Source organism: Mauremys reevesii, linkage group 9 (assembly GCF_016161935.1).
Source record: "Mauremys reevesii isolate NIE-2019 linkage group 9, ASM1616193v1, whole genome shotgun sequence".
In the NCBI taxonomy this organism is placed as follows: domain Eukaryota; kingdom Metazoa; phylum Chordata; order Testudines; family Geoemydidae; genus Mauremys; species Mauremys reevesii.
The window spans coordinates 46,127,225-46,149,124 of NC_052631.1; the positions used below are offsets into that span (position 1 = coordinate 46,127,225).

The 21,900-nt window shown below is 47.1% G+C and overlaps 1 long non-coding RNA gene across 1 annotated transcript; it reads right to left on the bottom strand.

Moving 5' to 3' along the window:
• Positions 1 to 1,785: 1,785 nt before the first annotated feature.
• On the bottom strand, positions 1,786 to 21,586 carry LOC120371700. The gene is made up of 2 exons (XR_005584529.1): positions 21,399 to 21,586; positions 1,786 to 2,155 (listed from the first exon to the last, which is right to left on the bottom strand). It is a non-coding gene; the product is annotated as an uncharacterized LOC120371700 (long non-coding RNA).
• Positions 21,587 to 21,900: the final 314 nt, after the last annotated feature.

The window sequence follows — 21,900 nt, forward strand, 5'->3', positions numbered from 1 at the left end:
AAACACAAATGTAGTCAAAGTGCACTATTCACGTTTCAGCTTGGTATCTTAAAGGCTCAGTTTCACTGTGGGTCACTATGGGACAGAATACCTAATGACCACCTGGGAGCTAATAGTGTTTGCAATTTAAAGACAATACCCTCACCAGTTGGATGAGAACTCCTGATCCCTTCTGACCTGGCTCAAATTCCAAGGTGAAACTCCCGGTACAGGGAATTACTTAAATCCACCACTGGCATATAGATCCCTGGGGGAGGGAGAGGGGATGGAAACTCAAAGGAATGTTCAGAGATGGACCAGAGTTGCCTCCAACTGCTGAGCAGTACATATAAATATCTGATCTACCTGAAGGTATTCAAAGCCATAGGTGCTGACATGGTTTTTATGCTTTCCCAGTAGTATCCTCACTGAAAACACCATAAGACAGAGCATCCACCAATCCTTCTACTTCCAGTACCATAAACAGCATTATTTCTGGTGACACCCACAAACTTCATGTTTAACTTGGCTATGTAAATGCTGTCTGGAGAGGTATAGTACATGTCAATCTATTTGTCCTGTTACAATTTTTATTTCAGTAGCAGCTAGAGAGCCCTGATATCAGGGGCCCATGGTGCTAAACACTGCACAGTCATTCAGACAATCCCTGTCCCAAAGCACTTACATTCTAAACAGGCAAGAAAAAAAGAGGAATGTGGCGAGTGGAGAATAAAAGTATTGTCCCCATTTTACAGCTGGGTAACTGAGGTAGAGAGTTTGCCCAAGGAAGGACAGAAAATCTGTGATGAAGCCAGAAATCTAATCCATAACCACCATGTCCTACTGCAGCGCCTTACTCACAAGACCATTCTTCCTTTCTGCATTGTGCAAGAAAGCTGCTATCATGGAAAATAACACTTCAACTCCAAGAACAAGTAGTTAGTTACTGACCAAAGTAGTTAGACTCCACAAATAGGCAGATGTACTTCTTCCTAAGAGAGCCGGGGGGTATGGGTGACATGCCCTTTCAATGTCCGATCTCTTTGCCATCATCAGCAAGTGACCTAAGGACTCTATCTTATACAATTGGATGAAGTGACTGTAGGTGCTACATTTAAATAGGAAGTGCTAAGGTTAATGGCTGGCTGGGTCTGCTGACAGCATTAGTTTTTAACATGCATAGCGCACAATAAGCACAATTCAGAGCAAGATGAACATAGCTCTCTGTCAAATGGGTTGGATCCTTATTTTGCCTTCAAGGGCAGATGAACAAGCAGGTAAATCAGTTTTTCTTGTGCAAGATTGTAACAGGGGCCTGCTCCACACCCTGTCTTTTTCCCTGCAGAAATTACACAAGCTCCACCAGGTGTGCACTCCGTGACTTTTTCTTTCTAGTCCCCTCCACCAATATCGCCACAGTCCCCAGGCAGCAGTCTGTTTACAAGGTTAACTGAGCTTTTGGCCCTCTCACCAGGGCCTGAGGGGAGCAGAGGTCTCCCTACTCTGAGCCCTCTGTGTGATTAGCCCCAGCTAGCTCTGTTCCCCTCTCTCCCCATCTCTCTGCAATTCCTCCCTGTGCCTCTTTTTATCAGCCCTGGGCTGATGGGGCCAACTGAACTTTTACTTCACCCAGCCCATCAGCCTGATTAGATCATTATTGGCCTCTAAGTGGTCAGTGTGCAGACTCGCCTATTCACTCCCTGTGCTCTGTCCCAAAGATGTTTCAACAATTCTCCATCACACACAGACTATGCGCCAATGTCAGATGCTGCCAATATTGATAGCCACACCAAGGATCACATATTCTGGGAGGAATATTTTTATTATCATGTGACTTGGTTCACAAGTCTCAAGGTCTTTCTATGTATAGCAATATTGCTCTTTCTTCCTTGACAGTGTCCAAACTTCCCCATTTGCTGCACAGCTCCTGTTTCTTTTCCTGCAACTCCAACAATTGTTTTTAATTAGTGTCCTAACCAGCTCTTTTGCTCTTGGTAAAAGCCATTGCTTCTGTGACTTGAGACAGATGATGCAGTTTTGCAGCTGGCACAAGTAAAATACTCAAGCTCTTCTTGTAGCTGAGTGAACAGGTACAGTAGTTCCAGTCATGCCTTCTTAATACTTATGGGAACTGGGTCAGACTTGGCATATGGAACTCCTTCAAATGAACATATGCCTAAAGGAAATGGAAAAAACAGGTATGGAGATGGACAAACTCAGAGGTTTGGTTCAGATTTGAAGTTTCTCCAAACTTATCTGAACCTATTTTGTCCTAAAACCTTGAGTTCTGGTTTTGCAAACTGTCCAATACTTTCTGATTTGAGCTGGCCCCAGAATGGCAATGGAACAGCCTTTTTGCGGTATTTAGGTTCTCTATTGTATTAAAAGTGCTTATCCCATAGGTTAGGCACTTGTACATGAGATGCTAATTTTTCTTTTTAAATATATAAAATGCAAACAGATCAAAATCCACTAAATTCCCAAACCACTATCAATTTCAACCATTCTCAGCCCACTCATGCTCCAGTTACAAGTGGGTAGGCAGCATGGTATAGTGGCTAAGGCAGCGGACAATCGGGAGACCTGGGTTCCACTCCAGACTCTGCCATGGATCTTGGGCAAGTCGCTTCACGTCTCTTTACCTCTTTCCCCTCCCACTCTTTGTCTTGTCTATTTTACTCCTGGAGAAATTCTGCGCAACTGCAGTGCAGCAGAAAAATGCCCCTCCCCTCCACAGATTCCCTTTGCTTCCTTGCAGAAAATGGTTTCTGGAGGTATGCGGGGGAGAGAAGCTGCAGCAGTGCTCACTCACCCCTTCCCGGCAGCTGGGCAGCTCAGACACATCTGTTTGTGCTGCCAGGGAGAGACGCAAATCACCGGGGGGAGTGGGGTCTGTGGATGCCCTGGCCACCCAGGTATGTTAGTCTCAGCTGGGTTGGGGCAGGGGGGAAGAAGGATGGAGATTGAGTTCCCCCTCCCCCTTCCCTGCACAGAGCAGCTGGGGCTGGATCAGATCAAGTCCCAGAAACTTCCCCTGGCTGCAGGAAGCTCTGCACTGGGGTGGGGTGGTTAGGATTGTGAGGGGGGTTAGGTGCGGGGAGGGTCTGGATGAATGGGGGTTGGGCAGACAGGGGGAGCAGCTCCCTGTACATTGACCTCTCCCTCCACCCATGCTCCCAGAACCCTGCCCCCACCAAGTCCCCTCCGCATCAGGAGCCCCCTGCACAAAGAACCCCACCCCACCAAGCCCTGAAACCTCCACCCCATTGAGTCTTACCCCCTGAATCAGGAGTCCCCCACACCCATACCCCTACCCCACTAAGCCCCAACCAGCTGCATCCTGACCCCCTACCCCACCAAGCCCCATTCCCCCAGCCCCACCACAACCCTGAGCCCTAACCACCTTCACTTGGACTCCCCTGCAGAGTCCCACTCCCCCTGCACCCAGAACTCACACCGAGCTGCCCGCACCCACACACAGAACACTGGTACTCTTGAGGGAATTTTGACCAAAAATTTTTAAAAAATTAAAATTCTGCAAAGTTCTACATCTTTTAATTGTTAAAATAACCCAGAAATACAATAACAATATAATCACACCATTTTCAATTATTTTGGTAATTTATTTCAAAATATTTGTCAGAAAATAATTTAAAATTGTGTGGTTATACTGTGTTATTTTGACAAAATATGCAGAATTTTAAAATATTGTGTGCAGAATATTTAATTTTTTGGTGCAGAATTCCCTCAGGAGTACTATCTTGATTGTAAGGTCTTTGGGACAGGACAGCCTCTGTGTTGTACAAGGATCAGTACATTGGGCCACAATTTTAGCTGAGTCAGCATCATAACACAAATAACTACAACACCTACAACCATCAGAAACAGTCGAAGAGAAAAAACAGGCTTTGCTGGGTGTGCCCTGAAGACTCGTAAATCCAGATGGACTAAAGGTGGAGAGAGTTGGAGAGTTGAGGACTCTCCACCAACTCCGTCACCAACTCCCTCCGAATTAACACAAGTGGCTGACAGCTCATACACCCAAACTGGTTGCAACTGCTGTAGCATCTGAAGGGAAGAGAATCAGCCTCTAAAATAGCCAGGTCTCAAACCAATTTGGACTCTAAGTAGTTGTGTTTGATGTAAAATCATCACCTAGAAACCAACTGGAAGCCACTGTGCTTTTTGAGCTGGCCCCTAGATTCTAAGGCCTGGTCTACACTACGGGTTTATATAGAATTTAGCAGCGTTAAACCGAATTAACCCTGCACCCGTCCACACAACGAAGCCCTTTATATCAATATAAAGGGCTCTTAATATCGATATCTGTACTCCTCCCCGACGAGGGGAGTAGCGCTCAAATCGGTATTGCCATTTCGGAATAGGGTTAGTGTGGCCACAATTCGACTGTATTGGTCTCCGGGAGCTATCCCACAGTGCACCATTGTGACCGCTCTGGACAGCAATCTGGAGTCGGATGCACTGGCCAGGTAGACAGGAAAAGCCCCGCGAACTTTTGAATTTCATTTCCTGCTTGCCCAGCGTGAAGCTCTGATCAGCACGGACTGTACGGGAGATACTGGATCGGATCACTTTGTGGGAAGACAAATCTGTTCTATCAGAGCTCTGTTCCAGAAGATGAAATACCAAAGCATTTGAAAAAATCTCCAGACAGAGGCCACAGCAGGGACTCAACACAGTGCTGCGTGACAAGCGTAACGGAAAGCCAAAGAATCAAATGGATGGTCATGGAGGGAGGGAGTGGGGACTGCGGACTCCAGCTATCCCACAGTCCCCGCAGTCTCCGAAAAGCATTTGCATTCTTGGCTGAGCTCTCAATACCTGAAGAGTTAAAAACATTGTCCCGGGTGATTCAGGGTATATGTCATCAATTTACCCCCTCCCCCCCCCGTGAAAGAAAAGGGAAAAAAATCGTTTCTGGCCTTTTTTCAATGTCACCATATGTCTACTGCATGCTGCTGGTAGACGCGGTGCTGCGGCGCTGAACAGCAGCATCCCCTCCCCTTCCTTTCCTGATGGCAGATGGTACAAAATGGTGGAAAACCATCTTCATCATCCCGTGAGTGCTCCTGGCTGGCCTCGGTGAGGTCGGCTGGGCAACAATGGGAATGACTCCTGGTCATTCCCGGCAGATGATGCCAAAGGATTGAAAACCATCCTCATCATAGCAACTGGGGGCTGAGCTCCATCAGCCCCCACCCCTTCATGTCTAATGAAGATTCTGTACTACATGGACTATCATAGCAGCGGGAGGCTGCCTCCCCCTCATTTTATCTCACTAAAAAGTCAGTGTTTCTTATTCCTGCATTCTTTATTACTTCATCACACAAATGGGGGGATAACTGCCACGGTAGCCCAGGAGGGTTGGGGGAGGAGGGAAGGAACGGGTGGGGTTGTTGCAGGGGCACCCCCTAGAATGGCATGCAGCTCATCATTTCTGCGGGATATCTGGGAATCTGACCTGGAGCGGCTGTGCTCTCTGGTTCTCTAGTACACTTGCCCCATATTCTAGGCAGGCCTGACTCTATTTTTAGGCAAAACATAAAGAAGGGAATGACCTGGGGAGTCATTCCCATTTTTGTCCATGCGCCCCCAGCCGACCTCAGTGAAGCCAGCCAGGAGCACCCATGACAGCAGCAGACGGTACAAAAGGACTGATAACCGTCATTGCCCATTTCCAATTGCAAACGGTGCAAAATGACTGATAAACATCATCACCAATTTCCAATTGCAGATGGTGCTATAGCTGGTAACCGTCTCTTTAACCTTGCAAAGGCAAATGAATGCTGCTGTGTAGCACTGCAGTATCGCGTCTGTCAGCAGCATCCAGTACACATACGTTGACAGTGACAAAAGGCTAAATGGGCTGCATGGTTGCCATGCTCTGGCATCTGCCAGGGCAATCCAGGGAAAAAAGGCACAAAATGATTGTCTGTCATTGCTTTCACAGAGGAAGGATGGAGTGACGACATTTACCCAGATCCATTTTACAGATCCAGACTAACACGGCTACCCCTCTGATACTTGACATTTACCCAGAGTCACCCGCGACACTGTTTTTGCATTGGGATCTCAACCCAGAATTCCAATGGGCGAGGGAGACTGCGGGAACTTTGGGATAGCTACGGGCAGGGGTGAGCTGGAGCCGGTTCGCACCGGTTCGCGCGAACCCGTTGTTAAATTTAGAAGCGGTTTTAGAACCGCTTGTTAACTAGCTTCCCTGCGAGGGAAGCTTTGATGGGCTCTGCCTGGGAAGCCTGTAATTCCTCCTCCCGGCCGCCGGGGGGCGCTGCGCTGTGCTGCGAGAGCCATGTGAGCTGCCTCCTGGCCCTGTTGCTGCTCCTGCTCTTTGGACCTCTGGCCCTGGGACTCCTGCTGCTGCCTGGTGAGTCCCTGGCTGCGTCCTGCTGCTCCCAGTCCCCGCCCCCCCCGTGTGAGTGTCTGCGCCCCTCCCCCGCCTTCCCTGCCACAGTGGGCCCCTGCCTGCCCCTGCCCCCAGCCACCCGCAGCCACCCCCTGCCCACAGCCACCCGCAGCCAGCCCCTGCCCGCAGCCGCCCGCAGCCAGCCCCTGCCCCCAGCCACCCGCAGCCAGCCCCTGCCCGCAGCCAGCCCCTGCCCGCAGCCAGCCGCAGCCAGCCCCTGCCCACAGCCGCCCCTGCCCCACCCCTCCCCCCCGCCAGCAGCCCCTGCCCCCAGCCGCCCCTGCCCCACCCCTGCCCCCAGCCAGCAGCCCCTGCCCCAGCCACCCCAGCCAGCCCCTCCCCCAGCCCCCCCCTGCCCGCAGCCACCAGCCCTGCCCCCTGCCAGCCCCAGCCACCCCCTGCCCGCAGCCACCCCTGCCCGCAGCCACCCCCTGCCCCACCCCCTGCCCACAGCCACCCGCAGACAGCCCTCTGCCCACAGCCGCCCTCTGCCCGCAGCCAGCCCCTGCCCCCAGCCACCCACAGCCAGCCCCCTGCCTGCAGCCAGCCCCTGCCCACAGCCGCCCCCTGCCCCCAGCCACCCGCAGCCAGCCCCTGCCCACAGCCGCCCTCTGCCCACAGCCAGACCCTGCCCCCAGCCACCCGCAGCCAGCCCCTGCCCACAGCTGCCCTCTGCCCCACCCCCTGCCCACAGCCACCCGCAGCCAGCCCCTGCCCACAGCCGCAGCCAGCCCTTGCCACAGCCACCCTCTGCCTGCAGCCAGCCTCTGCCTGCAGCCCCTGCCACAGCCACCCCCTGCCTGCAGCCACCCCCTGCCCGCAGCCACCCCCTGCCCACAGCCACCCGCAGCCAGCCCGACTGCATCACCTGCCCACAGCCAGCCCGTGTCACTCCCTGCCTCCAGCTAGCCCTGCCCCACGCCCCTATCTGCAGCCAGCCCCAAATCCACTGGTGCCCTGCAGTTCCCAGGGCAGTAACCCTGCACACCTGCTTCAATGAGGGGGGGGCAGGGAGCAGCTGGGACCCACACATGTGCACACCCTAGAGTGACCAGACAGCAAGTGTGAAAAATCGGGATGGGGGTGAGGGGTAATAGGAGCCTATATAAGAAAAAGACCCAAAAATTGAGACTGTCCCTGATCACCACCCACACATGTGAAACGGAGCTCATTTCTAGTTCAGCCCCATCTTTTTAAAAAAGAACTTTAGGTAGGGTTAAAATACATCTGTATTTTCCTGGACATGTCAGGCTTTTCGGTTCTTAATCACCTCCTGGGAAAATATGGACGTATGGTAACCCTATTGGTACAAAAAATACATGCTGTCGCACATCCCTTAAATCAGAACTTTTTATAGGGAACCCGTTGTTAAGATTTTGGCAGCTCATCACTGGCTACGGGATAGCTACCCACAGAGCAACGCTCCGGAAATCGACGCTAGCCTCGGTACATGGACGCACACGGCTGAAATAATGTGCTTAATGTGGCCGCGTGCACTCGACTTTATACAATCTGTTTTAAAAAAACGGTTTATGTAAAATCGGAATAATCCCGTAGTGTAGACATACCGTTAGGATCATCATAGGGAGTAGCTAGTTAAAGGAGATGATGTAATGCTAGCATGGGAGTGACTCTGAAAAGTCCATGCTCATTCCACATTGAAAAAAACAATCTACAGAGGCATATGAGGCTGATGAACTGAGGCAAAACTCATTCCAAATCTAGTCAATAAGGCTCTGAAAGCATAGCTGGAAAACTACCTGGCATTCGGAAGACAGACGTCAATGGGCAATTCACCTTTAAAAAAATAAATCACCAATGAATGCATCACCCGGAATCCAATGTACAATGCCAAAGATACAGACATTATAAATTTGATAAGGAACTACACAAAACATATATTTTTACCAGGCCAGTAGAAGATCAGCAGTAGCAGAAAAAAATGCTGAAGAACATGAAATTTATGTAGTGATGGATGTCCTCATTACCACTTCCAAACTAGCAAAACTATCTGGTTTACCAGACTTTTTCTGGTCATGCACCCAGATGTCTGGACAGACTGATTATAGATCTACAAATCAAACAAAAAAATCTTTGCAACATGATCTTGTGCCCTCCAAATTCAGGATCTGAGACCGCGTAAGATGGAAAGTTACAAGGATGGGGGTCCTTAACTGAACACCCAGCCGATAACCAAGTTCTGCCAGCAAAGTCACCCAAATTAAATGTCACTAATGCCTTGAACTGTAGCCAGAGTATACACTCACACGCACCGTCGTGAAGGCTAGCCTGCTTTCTGCACAATGGTTGATGTTTCCGAAGCTCTCTAGAGCTGCCCCATTACAGAAATGGTAGCTACAGATAAATACAAGAGCATGGGGAACAGTGGGGAGGTCCGCATGAGAAAAGGTCTCAACACCCTCCTCAGCCCAGCCACAGACGGAAAGAGTCGTTATAAGACGTCACTGCTATCTGCAGATTCATAATGGAAAGGTACAAGCAGGAGAACCAAAAGCTGCAACTATAAAGAGCAGAATGAATAGACTGGGCAAACTCTTTTAGAGGTAAAGTCTGGGATTAGTTTAGGTTTTGGACAAAAGTTTGGACTAGCTTTTCTTCCGTAGATTTTAAAGCGGGGGGGACCATTGTGATCATATAGTCTGATCCCCTGCATAACAAAGGAATGTTAGTGTATGTTTCAGAAACACATGCAATGTAGGGTCACTAATTAGCAAGTCACTGTGCAACCATAGTAAGTGACAGCCCTGCCCCAAACTGCTCACAAGCCAAGTGTTCATTTTCCAAGCTTTGTGAAATACACAATATAAACAGACTAGTCAGTGTCACTTTGTTTCTCCTAGCTTAACAGGATGCTACTAATGTTTGCCTTGCAAACACTGTAGAGGAATGTTTATTTATTAAAATAGAATTGTTTGTTTGAATTTTAAACTAGTGTGGGGAAACTATTGACCTTTGATTTTTTTTTTAGACTAGAAGGATTTTTGCAAAAGCTATCTAAATTTCAGACCAAATTTGACTTGGCCCTTAAACAGGGGTGCAGGGTATATCATTAGTGGCAACAACCTTGCCTTTTCTTAGATGATCAGCAAGGAAAGACAGCCCATGTTCAAAACCTTGAGATAACAATCCCTTATAGATATTATACCAAAATACAGCATTATGCAAAGCAGTGCGAGTATTCTGGTTTAGATCCACTTAGAACACAATGGTATCAAACTGCATTGTTAACTTTGCTACTGTCCAACTGGTATAGGATGGGAACCCAGCAACAGGGAGCCCTCTTCAAACTTGCAGGAATCTGCCCAGCACACAAGGCAGAGGGATAGAATTCCCCCGTTGTTGCTAGGCCACCATGCACTACATCCATGCATGTATTCAAGCCATCATCAATAATTGCACCTGTTTGAAGCGGTGGTTGCTGATGCCCAGAGTAAGTGAGGCTGACATTGCCTTTACTGCTCCTGCCCCTCAGTGCAAACTATCTCCTCTGCCCCCTCACCAGTGCAGAGCGTTCCCATGCGGAGAAGGCTGCCTACCTTCCTGGATATGGTTATATGCTGTTATTAAGCACCTGTAAATGTATCATTTCTGGGACTTTTTTTGATGAAAACTGGAATTCCTTTTTGGGAGGGGAGGGATAGTTCAGTGGTTTGAGCACTGGCCTGCTAAAGTCCAGCATTGTAAGTTCAGTCCTTGAGGGGGCCACTTAGGGATCTGGGGCAAAATCAGTACTTTGTCCTGCTAGTGAAGGCAGGGGGCTGGACTCCAGGGGCAGCTCTAGGTATTTTGCTGCTTCAAGCACAGCAGGCAGGCTGCCTTTGGCGGCTTGCCTGTGGGAGGTCCCCAGTCCCATGGATTTGGCGGCACGCCTGCGGGAGGTCCGCCGAAGCCGTGGGACCAGCAGACCCTCCGCAGGCATGCCGCCGAAGGCAACCTGCCTGCCGCCTTCACGGCAACCGGCAGAGAGCCCCCCCGCCATGGCTTGCCACCCCAGGCACGCGCTTGGCATGCTGGTGCCTGGAGCCGCCCCTGCTGGACTAAATGACCTTTCAAGGTCCCTTCCAATTCTAGGAGACAGGTATATCTCCATATATTTAAGTTCCTTTTAGATCTCCAGCTGATGTAAATCAATACTGAAATCAGACACTGATTTCACCAGCTGAGGGTTGGGACCCTTAATCCTCCCAGGTTTGCTTTATCAATTCATTAGTTTCTCTCATTTTCCCTCCATTTTTTCCTTTATCTAGTTGCCTTCACTTAATTAATGTTGCTTTCTTAATACACTATTCCCTCTTCAGGGCAATAGCTTGACTCACAGGTGCTGGAAACATCTGAAACAAACAGCAAAAACTCATGTGGGGATTGAGCATGCCATGGACAACATTAACTTAGATACTAATGGATTCCTTATTAAAAATGGCCTTGCCAAGCGTATGTTACTCTGTTAATTATTTATGATTATTAGTAAATATTCCACTAACATTTTGAATCCCATTCACTCACAGATGGAAAATGAGAGCAGCTCCAGTCTATGAAGAAAACACCCTTGAGCTTCTGGAACTTGTTGCCTGATTTTCGTGGTCTTATTTTTGACTAACTTTTTCTGCAGCCCCTTCCCCTACCTTGAAATCCTTCTCTTTCACTCACCACTTAGGGCAGAGGTTCTCAAACTGGGGGTCGAGACTACTTCGGGGGTCACAAGGTTATTACATGGGGGGATCGTGAGCTGTCAGCCTCCACCCCAAACCCCGCTTTGCCGCCAGCATTTATAATGGTGTTAAATATATAAACAAGTATTTTTAATTTATAAGAGGCGAGATTCTACCTGGCCCTTAAACAGGTGTGCAGGGAAAGCACAAGGACCTGTCTCCCAGTGCAGAGCCAGGGTACGCTTCAGTCACATTTTCTAGCTGTTCTCCATAGCCACAAGGGTTAGAAACTTAAAAATGAAAATAGCAATTCTCACCTGGTCACTTGACTCTAGGTGCTGAAGCTTTACAAGACTCAAATATCACAAAGCTTGTGATTATATTGCAAGATTTGGCAACACTGGAAGTTACTGAGGCGTTGAATACCTTGACCTCCATCATAGATGATGCTATTCATGTTTCATTAATTGGCTCACCTCTAGCTACTTGCACACCTTAGCTGTTCAAAAGGGGAGGGCAGTCCCTCTGCCTGTATTCCACATTCCTTCTTAGACTTCTTTGAGATATATTGTGCAAAATGCAGGAGGCAGATGATATAGAAAACATTGGTCACTAGAGGCTTGTCTTTACTGCAGCATTAACTTGAGTTATAACTCTAGCATAGGGTTGCCAAGCGTCCGGTTTTTGACTGGAATGTCCACTTAAAAAGGGACCCTGGCAGTTCTGGTCAGCAAAGTCCAGCTGGCCACAGTGGCTGGCTCCGCACAGCTCCCAGAAGCGGACGGCATATCCCTCCAGCTCCTAGGTGCAGAGGTGACTGGGGGGCCTCCATGCCCTACCCCTGCCCATGGCACAGGTGCCACCCTGAGCACCGGCTCTGCAGCTCCCATTGGCCGGGAACCATGACCAATGGGAGCTGTGGGGATGTCAACTACAGATGAGGGTAACATGTAGAGCCCTCTGGCCCTGGCTGCCTCTATGCCTAGGATCCGGAGGGACATGCCGGCCATTTCCGGGAGGTGCCTGAGGTAAACACCACCCATAGCCCACATCCTGAACCTCCTCCTGCATCCCAAGCCCCTGCCCCAGCCCTGGTCTCCCTCCCACACCCAAACTTGCTCTTGGAGCCCGGATCTCACACCCCTTCCTGTGCCCCAACCCCCTGCCCCAGCTCAGAACCCCCTCTTACCCCCAAACTCCCTCCCAGACCCTGAATCCCACACCCCCTCCTGCACTCCACCCCCGTGCCCCAGTCCTGAGCCCGCTCCTGCACTCTGAACCCCTTGGCCCCAGCCCGGAGCCCCCTCCTGCACTCCAAACCCCTGATCCCTGGCCCCACCCCAGAGCCCGCACCCCCAGCCAGAGCCCTCACCCCCCTGTCCCAGCCCAGAGACTCCTCCTGCACCCTGAGCCCCTAATTTCTGGCCCCATCCCAGATCTCTCACCCCCAGCCAGAGCCTCCTCCCATACTTCAAACCCCTCAACCCCAACCCACAGCCCAGAGCCCCCTCCTACACCCAAAACCCCTCATCTCCAGCCCCACTCCAGATCCCGCACCCCCAGTCAGAGCCCTCACCCCGTCCCACACCCCAACCCCCTGCCCCAGCCCAGTGAAAATGAGCGAGTGAGTAAGAGTGGGGGAGAGCAAGTGACAGCGGGAGGGGGATGGAGTGCACAGAGCACGGGGCATCGGAGAAGGGATGGGGCAGGGGTGGGACAAGGGTGTTTGGTTTTCTGCAGTCAGAAAGTTGGCAACCCTACTCTAGTGTCGCCCCTAACTAAAGTCCTGTCCACATACACAAACCCCTAACTTGAGTGTGGTGATGCTTTTAAGTCTAGTTGGCTGGCCCATCAAGGGAGTATAGATGAATCCTTGAGTTACTGCAATTAGACAATTGCTAATGCACCCCCAATAGTGTACATGCAGGCTAGCTCCACTCAAGTCCTCCAATGCCTAGCAGCAATTCCCCGTGTGCTCAGAAAGGACAGACAAGTTCTCCCACAATTGACTGGGAAAGAATTCATGCAGAGAACCATGAGATATGGCCCCAGAAGTCTTAGTGCCAGGCATGATGGAGTGCAGCAGCAGTGTGGACACAGCAGCTCAAATGTTATTTCAGTGTGGCTGCTATCGCTCAATCTCCAGTAATTGGACAGCCAGATTTTCGGATAATCTCAGCTCCCAGTCAAGTACCAAAGTAAGTGGCCAGATTTTCAAAAGGGGTCATTACATTGGGTGCTGAGTTCTCTTGAAAAACTGGGCATAAGTGTGACAAGAGGAGCTGCTGGGTTCTGATCACTCTTGAAAACTTTGTGTAGTTGTGGATGCTGAGCACTTAAAAAACTGACCTCAGAAAAGCTCAGTACTACAAGGTGCTGAGTACTCCAGCCTCAATCCAGCAAGGGACTAAAGCATATATCCATCCACTGACTTCAACGGGACCACTTGCATGCTTAGAGTTAAGCATATGCATTAGAGTTTTAGAGCATATGCTAGTTCAGGACCAGAGTGCAAAGCACCTTGCAGGATTGAGCCCAGCATAACTCCGTTTGCATGGCTTCTTTCAACAAACCAGACACAAACTCGGGAGAGGCCACAAACAGCAAAAGCTTGTGGAAAACTGACATGGGCCGCACTTGTAATGAGCCATCAGCAGCTCACAAACACAATTAAAAACTAAAGCAAGGTGGGGAAGGACTGAGGGTGGTTAGCTTCTCTGAAAGGAACACAAGCCACTACTCTCATACTGTGGTGACCACCTTAAACTGATTTACTGTAGGAGGACCCAGGTTATGAGGCTATAGCTTGCAGAGAGCCTTTGCCTGATGCTATGAAACACCATCCCAGAATTAGAATGGTGACTGCAGCAGCCACTAATATTGTAAGTAACTCTTTAAATAATGAGCCAATTAACATGAATTAAGCGGAATTTTTATAGAAACTCTCATCGCACCCACATTAATAACAAATGAGTGCATTAGAATTAATAATATTAGAGTAACTACCAAAGAAATTAATGATTAGGCCATTATATCTATGTAACCGGGTTGCCATTAATTCTCACATTTGAATGAGGCATATCATACAGTGACAATAGAAAAGAACAAGGAACCGCCTCGCCTGTATTACCCTATTTCCTTACCTCATACCAAAGGCATACACCCAAATTCCTACTAATAAACATCTTGCTTACTGCTGAATTTTCTTTCCCTTATTAAGTGTAAAACTGAATGTACGGCTCTTATCACAATTATACTCTACTAGAAGGTTGATTACAAAAACTGCATCTGTTACATACTGCCAGAAGAGACATACATAGGTCATAGGTCATCAATGTTTAAAAGGGGACTGGATAAATTCATGGTGGCTAAGTCCATAAATGGCTATTAGCCAGGATGGGAAAGAATGGTGTCCCTAGCCTCTGTTCGTCAGAGGATGGAGATGGATGGCAGGAGAGAGATCACTTGATCATTGCCTGTTAGGTTCACTCCCTCGGGGGCACCTGGCATTGGCCACTGTCGGTAGACAGATACTGGGCTAGATGGACCTTTGGTCTGACCCGGTACGGCCTTTCTTATGTTCTTATGTTCTTATGTTATGTTCATAGGTAGGGTTTTGGAGCCCCAGTTAAAAACAACTTAACTTCAGACACAAATAGTCCCACTGAAATCAATGGGGCAGATCAGACATGACATTAAGCTTGTGCAAGTCATTGTAGGATTAGGGCCTTATGAAAAGCAAAAAGGCAAATTTACCTCATCCCACACTCTGTCAGTATAGTTTCTGCAATCTTTAAATGGGCACAAGCAATATGTTTTTGATAGGAATGTATCCTAATTACCAGTTATAGTATTTTACATATATCAAAAAACTATAAGCATTGCTATAACTTCAAGAAGATGAAAAGATGCATATTTATGGATAAGGGATCAAAAATTAAGATGAAAACATTTATCAGCGTTGCAAAATGTCCCAATTTTATTGTGAGTCTGACTTGTTTTTCTTAAAGCCCCAGCTTCTGGAGTCAGGTGAACACATGAGAATCTTTTTTTTAGGGAAAAATAAAGACTGAAAGCTTCTAGCCTCCTGGTTTTAAAGAAAAGCTTGAAAATATAAACTGTAAAGCTTCAAACTGGAAGGAAAATAAAAACCCAACATTTTTTTAATCTAATTATTTTTGCATTACAAAGAACAAGTAACATGAAAGTTTCCACTAACGAGTATGAAGTCTTGAGATAAGAGCTGAAAATCAGCTCAGGACTCCCTTGACTCCATGGCTTGCTGCATTGCAGGGGGGAGGGAGAGGGGAATAAAAAACAGGAGACTATTTCCTCAAAACTAGAAAGGGTCAAATTTCAACTAGTTGCAACTTTAGAAGTATATTGGAGGCTGGTCTTTTAAAAAGGCAATTCCAGGCCCCGTGGCCCCATTCTGTGTTCACTTTGGAACAAGGGAATTCTGGGAGGTGTCACTCCCAGAGGGACCCTGGGAATTACAGGCTGCTGCAAGGCATGCTGAGGAGTGCCAGAAACGCCTCAGTCTTATCTCAGCAGGGAGAAGTGGGGCTTGCTGTGAGTCCCTCTGCAGAGGAAGGAGGGGCTAGATCTGGAGTGGCTTCGGAAGAGGACTGTAAAGTGCTAAGGAAGAGGAGGGGACCCTGGCAGGGCTATGTTGCAGTAAGTTAATACTGTGAGCCCTGCAATGAGGGATGAAGATGTAAGAGCTATAGTGAAAGCAAGAGAGAGACTGTCTGGCTTGAGATGAGAGAAGTGCTGTGAACCTAAAGTCCAGGCATGTACTTACCTCCTTCTTTAGGAGTCTGAGATCCAGGTGGCCCCAGAGAGGCTGGTGGCCCAAGGAGAGCAAAGGACTGTTCTGTTTCATTGCTCATCGCCCCCGGGAAGGGGAGGACCCTACGCTTAGGGTTGAGAGCTAAGCTACATCAAATTACTCAAGACCAAGGTAGGACGACTGAAGCACAACTGCATCCTGATGTCAGAAAGGCAGAATACCTGACAAGGACCATTGCAATGAAATTATTTGTAAATCAAGGAGCATAATTCTTCTCCACCCTATAAGTAACCACAAAACTGAATCTTTTCTGTTCTAAAATGAATGGGTATGTGTGAGAACTGAGCTGATGAATGAACCTTGGTTACAACAAAAAGAACAGGCATACTTGTGGCACCTTAGAGACTAAGGTGACATGCATCCGACGAAGTGGGCATTCACCCACGAAAGCTCATGCTCCAAAATGTCTGTTAGTCTATAAGGTGCCACAAGACTCTTTGCTGCTCTTAGAGACTAACACATTTATTTGAGCATAAGCTTTTGTGGGCTTATGCTCAAATAAATTTGTTAGTCTCTAAGGTGCCACAAGTATTCCTGTTCTTTTTGCAGATACAGACTAACACGGCTTCTACCCCAAAACTTGGTTACAACATGAACTATGGAGGGAAGATGCCCTCCTTCACACACCCCACTCATGCAGCGTCGTTGTTCCAAAGTCATATAAATAGAACGATGCTATTGATGACGACTAGTATGTTCTTGGACTGAAATTATGGGCCAGACCAAGATACCCTTACATATAGCTCTACACCATGAGCATTAAGTCAACATGGCTACTTCTGAGTAGGGTATTACTCCATATACGTAAGGGTAACTCAGTTTGGCCCTACAGCAAGAGTTCTCCCATTTAAACAAGGGAAACTGCACTCCCATTCATTCTCACTTTCAGCTCTCAATGTATCTGTTCCATTAGTTTAGTTGGTAGTAAAGCTGTGCAGCAGTGGAGGCTGAAACCCATTTTTCCTGGATATATTTGGATAATAGTTGTGTTTGGAGGGCAAGAGGGTGACCAAGTATTCAGACTGGTGTCTGGTTATTGGCTTGAATCTCTATGTGTAGTGCTGATAGATGAAAAGAAGCAGGGGACCTTTCAGATACTGGTCTATGGAATGCTCCTGAGGTGGCTCTAACTATTCCTTCTAAATTTGTAATGGCAAAAACAGAAAAAAAATATTGCATAAACAGTTCCTAAATTCACAATCATCCCAATGAATATCAAATGGTGACATGATGATAGGCTAGGGACAAAATTACTGAAAATTATAGACTACATTTTTGCTTCAGAATTCCACTCTTTAAAACAGAAATCAGAATAAGCCAGAGAAACTTAACATTATGAGAAGGGGTTACATTGCAACCCACACTGTGTTGCAAATCAGAGGGCAAACCAACACCTGTTTTAATCATGAAACACAGTTATCTGTCTATTTATATCTTAGGTAATTATGTCCCCATAACCAGAGTATCTGAGCACTTCACAAAGATTAATATATTTTCACAAGACTCCACGAGATAGGGAAGTACTATTACTCCCATTTTCGTAAGCCACAGACTAAGCTGCCCAGGAAGTTTGTGGAGAAGGGAAGTGAGCTCAGGTCTCCCTAAATTGTAGGCTAGGCCCCTAGCCATGGGATTGTTAGTCAGAATCTATTATCCTTATGAAAGACACTAGCCACGTATCACACCCATTATTGTTCTGTCTTCCATTTTAGAAGAGTACACTGAAACATAGTGGCTTGCCAAAGGGCACTCAAAGAATCAGTGGCAGAGATGAGAACAAAAACATTATCAGAAAATATACACATCTCTAAGCCTCACCTTACTCATCTATAAAATGGGAATAAATAAACTACAACAGATATTTACCCACCTCATATGAGTGGTGAGGCTTACTTGATTGTAAAAATGCTTCAAGATGAAAGGTACTATATAGAACTGCAATTCTGTGAAAAAATGTATTTACTCCTACAGTGAGGGAAAAGCACTTAGAAATTACGGAAGCAAAATCCATCTAACGTCATAAAACACCCCCCTCATATGACTTTTCTATAGCTGAATGCACACTGCTGGATGAAAGATGTTCATTGGGTGAATACTACTAGTGAGAGATGTTTCACGAGAGACATAGATAAGCTAGAGCAGCCCGAGATTGTTCAAACTGATGCAGGGGGCCACACCAGCCCTCAGGTCCAGAATCACGGGGGTGAAGTGGGGATTCTATTTCCTCCTAAGAGGAATGACACACAATCCGGCTAAAGGTGACTCCTACTTCTAAGAACGTTCTGAATTAAAGTTCCTCCAGGATCTTTCATCCTTCACTCCCCTCTTTCACGGGCAGTTCTGCACAGAGGGCATTTGGGAACTCTCTCTGACCTAAGACTAATGAAAGCCCCATACGTGCTGTGTATGTGCTTAGCGGAGAGTAGTTACAGGCTCAAACAATCTCCATAACTTTTGAAAATCTACTTAGATTCTGTCTGCTTCAAAATCGTTTAACAACCACACCAAACACAGCAATAATGAACATCTGGCCATGTGGCAGCTGTTGGGGATGATGTATAAAAACAAAAACATGACAGCTTGTTTTTCATAAGGCAGATTGGATCAGCATGGCCAAGAGCAGGAAATGGAAATTGAAAATGTGTGTATATTACACTAGCAAAGCCGCGAGTCTTTATCCTGCAATGGGAAGGGCCTTTTGGGGGGGCTGTAGGTCCAGCAGCCATTGGGGGAACGCTTGTCATAATGATGGGCTTCCTAGATGTCCTTCAAGGATGGGGCTGGAGGGAGCAGGTCAGGATCTGGGATGATGCCTCTGAGGCATGATGCCTCTGCATGGTACTTGTTACACTAAAGCAATTTAAACACTGAGGTTGCAGAGTTAAGGGCTCAAGCTAGGAAATGCCAGTATTAAAGGTGTCCCCTTGCGCATTCTATTCAAGATTTTGCTTCACCCTCATAGTTCAATGTATAACCCCATGCCTGATTTAGCACACATCATTCTGAGCCTGCTGTGAATACAGAATTTTCTTATTGGCTATTCTATGGTGCTCATCAGTGTAGTACCTGAGTCCTGAACACACGTTAATTGTTATATTTACAACACACCTGCAAGATATTATTCCCATTTTAGAGATGGGGAATTGAGGCACAGATTAAGGCCAAAATTCCCCAATAACTTCGGGTCCCCAGCTTGAGATGCCAAGGGCCTAACTGTTCAGAATATTTAGCCTTTTTATAGCCCTTAATATGTTCAAAACACAGCTCCCATTCTCTTGTAACTGGGGGCTCAGCACTTCTGCAAATCAGGCCCCAGGTGTCTCAAGGTGGGCACCTATAATACGAGGAACACACAATTTGTGGCCACCTAGGCCATCAGCATTACACAAGAACTCTGTGGAAGAGCTAAAATCCAGTTCTCCAAGATAGCATTCAACTGCCTTAACCATGAGACCACATTGCCTCTTCCCGCAGTTCTCTGACCTGTTCACTACACACCCTCCAAATTCTGCAGCAAATGAGGCAAGGGGTCTTGCAGACAACAGACTCATTCACTACAGACCCCTGATTCTTTCCCTGAGCATCATCCACTCTACCACTAGCTAGGGAGGGCCCACATATTGCTAGTGGGTTGCTCGTTAGGTACTATCAAGTAAATAGGCTTAATAGACTATTATAAAAAAAAATTATTTGGGAAAACTTCAAAAACATTTCACATGGAGGCAGAGACAGTCAAGAAAATGCCAGTCTAAACTGTGTAAGTTTGGCGAAGTGATGAAGTCTGTAAACAAGGTCTCATAATGGGGAGTGTTAACAACCTTAACTTTAGGACATGCTGATAGTATGTCCTGTGACATGGCTCTCACTACCACGGTATCTGAGCTCCTCACAGTCTCTAATGTATATATCCTCACAACACCCCACTGAGATAGGAAGCATGATTATCCTCATTTTACAGATAGGATTCATACACAGAGAGCCCAAGGTCACACAGGAAGCACATGGTGGAGTCAGGAACTGAAACTGAGCCTCTGATATGCCAGGCTAAAGCCCTAACCACTGGACCATCCTTCCATTCATGTGACTGGGACTGCATCCTCTACATAGATCACAGTGGATCTATTGATTTTAGAGGCAGAACACTGCTTCTGGCTGGGTAAAATCCTCCCCTCACCCCTTGCAGAATATAAAGAGAAACACCATAAGAGAAACCTTATCTTCTTGTCCCCTATGTGAAGGGCATATGGGACAATATGGTCCCAAGTGAGTATCATAGAATCATAGAATCTCAGGGTTGGAAGGGACCTCAGGAGGTCATCTAGTCCAACCCCCTGCTCAAAGCAGGACCAAACCCAACTAAATCATCCCAACCAGGGCTTTGTCAAGCCTGACCTTAAAAACCTGTAAGGAAGGAGATTCCACCACCTCCCTAGGTAACCCATTCCAGTTCTTCACCACCCTAGTAGTGAAAAAGTTTTTCCTAATGTCCAACCTAAAAGTAATCCACCAGTACTAGATCTTTTCAGTGCTGCCAAAAACTTAGACAGCTGTACTGGCTTCACTTTGACGGCAAAGGCAAAACTATTACACTCCGATAGAATTAGGGTGACCAGACAGCAAGTGTGAAAAATTGGGACGGGGTGGGGAGTAGTAGGCACCTATATAAGACAAAGCCCCGAATATCAGAACTGTCCCTATAAAATCGGGACCTCTGATCACCCTAGACAGAGCTACTGTATTTATATTCTGTGAAATTAAGCACTGCTTTTATATTGATGCTATACTGCTTACCCATAAAAACACTATTCCATAAAAAAGCAAAGTTAAATATACTTACAATTTGGATTGTAAGATCAAGTATTGTGATTCAAGAAATTCCAGAAGTTAAAGTTGCTCTGGCAATGCCAACTCACTCACAAGACACAGCCAGTATATTTTGAGCCAGACTCGGCTCCCACTGAACTCAGTGGGAGTTTTGTCGTTGACTGAAGAGCACTATTTCTGATTGGGAGTCAGAAATGAGCAGGAGAAACACCATGTGGCGTATCCTTTACTCCTGCAGAAATAAACCAGATTTCCTCTCCTCATAACTGGCTTTTCTGTAGCTGTACACGAGTACTGATTTTCATGACTTTAATAATATACAGTAGATCCTATTAAAAGTTAACAGTTGTCAAATGTTACCATAGATCTCCTATTCTACACGTGGGCGTGAAGGGGTGGGAGAGGAATTATGGTGTGTTCAGATACCGCTGTGTGGTAATGGTTAGGAAAATGATGATTTCTTAATGGTGGCCACCACATTGGAAATGTGGGCTTTGATCCTGCAGTGAGCTCCACATGAATTATTGCAAGAGCAGGTCTATAGTCTGCACTTAAAACTTGCTTTACTCTCTGAAACACTGTGGTGCTCTAGTACCGCAAAGGCCAACTTTGTTGCTGCCGCTCCTACCTGATATTTTGAGACTTCCACTTGCTCATCTTCATTTAGAAGTCATAATTCATATCATTATCTTGGGCCTGGGTCTTGTTCACCACCACCTCTGGATCAGACCAGAGGGCAAAGTAAGTCTCAGCTGGGCATGAAGACTATCTCCGTCCATCCTGGTCTGGACTTATGGGTGAACTGAAAAAACTTCATTCGAGTGAGTGGTGTGAGCTGGTGCACTGGGTCGCTATGCCACTGAGTGACCCTGTGCAGCAGGTCACAAAGACACTCATTCAAATTTGGCCTGGCTACCCCATGATGGAGGAGCAAGTGGGCCAGATCTGGGTGGCGTTGTGACCCCATGTACCAAGTCACAATGCCACTCACTCATTTAAGGGAGTGAAGTTCTTTCAGTCTGTGCATAAATCCGCATCGGCATAAAAAGTTTGGACAAATTTGGGCCCCAGGCATGAGCAGTTTTATAGCAGTTTTGTAAATTTCAGATAGAAAAAAAACAAAATATCAA